Here is a 4,559-nt window from a genome sequence, read left to right as displayed (position 1 = left end):
GAGTTTGTGTCTAATCCATCAAATGTGATTCATTTATTAGATGAAACAACATTTGCATTATTCATTCAGCCTGCAATGAATTTGCAGGATTTGACACAGAATCTGTTATTGCCCCTATTTCTAAAACCATTAGCACAAAGGTTAATCTAGTTGTGCCTTGTCTTTGGCATATGTTAAGGGGGCATCAATGAAATAACCAGCCATTGAGAATCTGGCACTCCAGACTCCAATTCATTAGGTTTCAGTGGTATTTAAAGGCACATGCCTATTTTCCTTCTCATATTATTCTATTCGTATTTGCCATATTTTTGTATTTTTTAATGATCTGTTAATGGATCATTCAAAACTTGCTGGTTTTCCATTTACATGTGCATATAAACACAAATGTTACATGCGAATCCACAGATTTGTAACTTTGGAAATCTTTAATATGGATACAGCGTCACAGTGGTTCTTGTACCATGTCAGTGCTAGTTTAGTAAAGCCAATACATGCTTGCTTAACTGGGGGAAGTAGTAAGAACCAACAAATATTGAGCTACATACAGACAAATTTTTTACACATGGCAGACAATGGGCAAAATGGCTCTAAGGTTTGAAGTGCCAGTTGCAAAGCTGCAGAAGAGAAAAATGGTTAGTTGCTGTAGAGTTGTTACGCAGGTGACCCAAATTCACATTGTCTGGACTAAGAGCTTTTGTACCTTGAATGGTTGCTAATGCAAAGATAAGTTACTATGGAGAGAGTTACTATGCAGTAACCAGACTGTATTCGGTTACTCTTTACAGGGCATCAGCATGCCATCACGAACAAAGAGCTCCTCTCATGTTTTTCTTGTTCAGCATCCTTCTTACTCTAACTCAGATTTTTTTTTTTAAAAAAAATTGAATTAAATAGCTGTGCAATTTCCCTAGGTATAAATGGCCTATCAAACTGTTGTTCTGGCATGTATAGATTGCTCCGCACATTTCCTTTTCCTGTATTCTCTCTTTCCTCTTTAGGGGCTGACTCTATCACTTTAACCCTTCCATTTCTAAATAGTTTTGTCCCCCCCCCCCACCTCCAAATTGTAGTGGAGTGGGGTGAAGGATCATGATCAGGATTGCAGCAAGGGAGGGAGGGAGTATTTTACAATCCCTCACTCATACAATGGTCCCAGTGAATATCTCCCTCTGATTTTGGGGGTAGGGGAGGAGTATTTGCCCATTTGGCTACAGAGTGTTCGAAGTTTATTAGCAGAACAGCAATGACAGTAAACTGCATCCCTTGTAGATGAGTGAAATTAGCTTTGCTTATACTTTTCTTGCCACTTCATGGCACCTTTGATTTTTTGCTTCTTCTCCATGTCCATGCTGATTGGTGAGTACCAGTATATTGTCAATACGGAATAAGTCCTGCCCATTTTGAGCAAAGCTTTCTTTCTGCTGGAGCAAACCCACCATAATTACCAAAACTACTAAAGGGTAAAACAGGAGCTCCTTTGAATCACATCAAATGCAATTAGTGCACCATCCAACCTAACCACAAAAAGGAAACTTAGACCCAAGTGCAGCTTTTGGAGACCCCTGTGAGAGCCACCAGTGTCACTGGCAAAACTAATTTTGCCATCTGTGACACATCCTACATACCGTATTTTTCGCTCTATAACACGCACCAGACCATAACACGCACGTAGTTTTTAGAGGAGGAAAACAAGAAAAAAATATTCTAAACGAAATAGTGGATATATGATTTTTGTGGTTCGTGCTGTGACCACAGACATGTGATCTGACAGTGAGTTTGGAGTAGCCCAATGCAAAAATCCTGAGGATCCATGTGGATCCATGCTTTGTAACTATGGAGGAGGGAAGGAAGGGGAACCATGGATCCTCTGCTCACAACTGCAGCAGATCCCCCGCCACCCGCAGGCATTCGCTCCATAACACGCACAGACATTTTCCCTTACTTTCTAGGAGGGAAAAAGTGAGTGTTATGGTGCAAAAAATACGGTATGTGTAAACATACAGTGCTACCTCACTCCTGCTGGAGCAGAAGATTCCTCTGAACATATGTGTGATTTGCTTTCAGCCTGAACAACACACACACACGCACACACACACACACACACACACGCACACACACACTCCACTTTGCATCAATTAGAAAATGTCATATTTGTTCAAAGAGTGCAGCATTGGCACTCAGTGGGTTAACAAGGCTAGGGAGCCAGCTGGTGCTTTCATACTGCAGCACTGAATCAAGCAACACAATTTCCAGGAAGATGAATATCCGTTACCAAGTAGTGCAGCAGAGCCCAAAGCCTGTTCAAAAGGTTTTTATTATTTTGTATTATTTTTGATGATGTGGTTTTATTACTTTCAATGAACTGGAGTCTCAAAGGTGCCGGCGAATAAGGGATGCTGTAAAGCTGCACCTTGTAGGTTTGTTTCAAGATGCATCTGCCAGCGCTGAAAGAGATGAAAGGGGAAACTGCTTAGCAATGACCCCAGAGCCCAAACCCAGCTCAAGTGTTCCATGGGGCCTTGGCTGAAACAAAAGGAAGATCTGAACAGATTGCACTGGGACAGGATGGCGAGGATGAAAATTACACAATTCATACTCTCCACTGGGAATAGAAATCCATTTCCCAGATAGAGCATGTGACATGTATTATGCACTTTTAAAAATGCCTTGCAAATATGCACAGACCTACAGACCCATGCGGTCTGAAAGAGGGGGTTGTGGGAACATATTTCTATCCATGGGTACCCAGAGACTTTTATCATCAGCCACAAGACAAACAAAAGTAGTCAGAACTCGGTGAAAGGGCTGTTGCTTTTACACATTTTTTTTAATCCTGCAGGCTATGGCTCTCAGAGCTGTTCATGCTAAAATTAAGCAATAAAACCAATGCAAAAATCTGAATAGGGACAAGGGACTGGTGGCCCTGCAGATGAAGCTGGACTATAGCTCCCGCCAGTAATCAGGGACGATGGGAGTTATAGTCCAGCAATACAGTGGTAACTCTGGTTATGAACGCTTCTGGTTACGCACGCTTCAGGTTATGAGCTCCACTAACCCAGAAGTGGTTGCTCCCGGTTGAGAACTTTGCCCCAGGATGCGAGCGGAAGTCTCGCGCCAGAGGCACGCTTTTGCTAATGGCACCTCAGGATAAGAACGGTTTCAATTTAAGAACGGACCTCTGGAACGAATAACTTGGTTTCCTTGCACACATGGCACGCACACATTTTTTCACACACTCACACCCTTGCTTGCTGAAGTAATGCAATCTTAGGAGCAGAGGACAACATACTATTTTTCTTTAATGTGGAGATAAGCCCTTCATCATCAAAGTGGTTGAGGAAAATAAAAGGAATTATGAGTGGTTGCCTGGAAACTGTGCAAGCATTTCCCCATTCTGTAATAACCTGGAAGAAATAAACAGGAAATGGATTAGCTAGCAGCTACCTGTGCGATTCTTCAAATCCTCATCTTGCCCCCTGCCAACTCCCAATTATTAAGCTTCCTGGAAGCACCAAGGCAGGTGCAAAGCTCCCGTGACAACGACTGCTGCTATTCTTGTTTGAAGAGACTGAAGATAACCTGGGATAGGGGTTTCTTTGTGAGCCAGCTGGCAATTCTTCTTGGAAGAGTTGAATCTGGGGCCTGCCAGTTGCTAACCACTGTGTAAATAATAGCATGCATTCTGATATGGTTAGAGTTCATAATTCATAGCAAACAAGCCATGATCTGAGATAGTAAAGAAAGATGTGTGGTTTACATGCCCTGAGATTACTTGCCTGGGTAAGCAAGAATTGTTGATTCAGGATAATATGACTGAATCAATAATCTTCATTAACTCTGATCACGCCAACCTGCAGATCTAAGGCTGAAGGGTTGTTTTTGTTGCAGCAAGGTAAGAGTTTCCCTAAACATACCTGTTAAGTTCCCATTTTATCTACTATTGTTTTCTGGGTTTTGGAATAGATGAAAACAGGAGAAACAGCAAAGAATAATCTCAAGACACATGCTTTAGAGCTGTCAGTCCAAGTTACCTTTGTGAGATCGAAGTTGATAAGGTTCCCTCTCAGACAGGAAGCTTGAGATGAAATTCCCAAAGTCAGGCAGCAAATTAGTTGCAGAGCTCAAAGCACACTCCATGTCTTCTGAACCTCTGTGATGTATCTCAACCACCAAAATAGTCATTTTCTTCCATTTCAAAACAGGGCTCACAATGCTAAACCTGCTGGGGCAAGTTGACTCAAATTCATATCTCTGGAATTAAATTAAGACTCAGTATCGTTCCAAGCCCTGGAGCTTGATGTGAATGCACCAACCACAAGATGCAACTTGTATCAGAGGGTGCTTCCAGACAGTCACTCTTTAGGGATGGGATTCAGCCACATGCCAGGAAATTCTGGTTGCACAATTAAAGCTGAGGTGGAGATCTTGTGAAACCAACTCACTTCCCCAAACTTGCTTCACCTTCTCTGGTAGTAAGCACAGTCTTCACTACCCAAATATATGACTATAACATCTTGAATTTTTCTGGTATGCAGCTTAGAACTCCCAGCATAGTGTAG

The 4,559-nt window shown here is 42.1% G+C and overlaps 1 long non-coding RNA gene across 1 annotated transcript; it reads right to left on the bottom strand.

Moving 5' to 3' along the window:
- Positions 1-2,295: 2,295 nt before the first annotated feature.
- LOC310699207 lies at positions 2,296-4,331 on the bottom strand. Its single transcript, XR_014521998.1, has 3 exons — positions 4,032-4,331; positions 3,290-3,404; positions 2,296-2,444 (listed from the first exon to the last, which is right to left on the bottom strand). It is a non-coding gene; the product is annotated as an uncharacterized lncRNA (long non-coding RNA).
- Positions 4,332-4,559: the final 228 nt, after the last annotated feature.

Source organism: Podarcis liolepis (genome assembly GCF_965112155.1).
Source record: "Podarcis liolepis genome assembly, chromosome: 2".
Classification (NCBI taxonomy): domain Eukaryota; kingdom Metazoa; phylum Chordata; class Lepidosauria; order Squamata; family Lacertidae; genus Podarcis; species Podarcis liolepis.
This window is presented reverse-complemented; position numbering and strand designations above follow the sequence as displayed.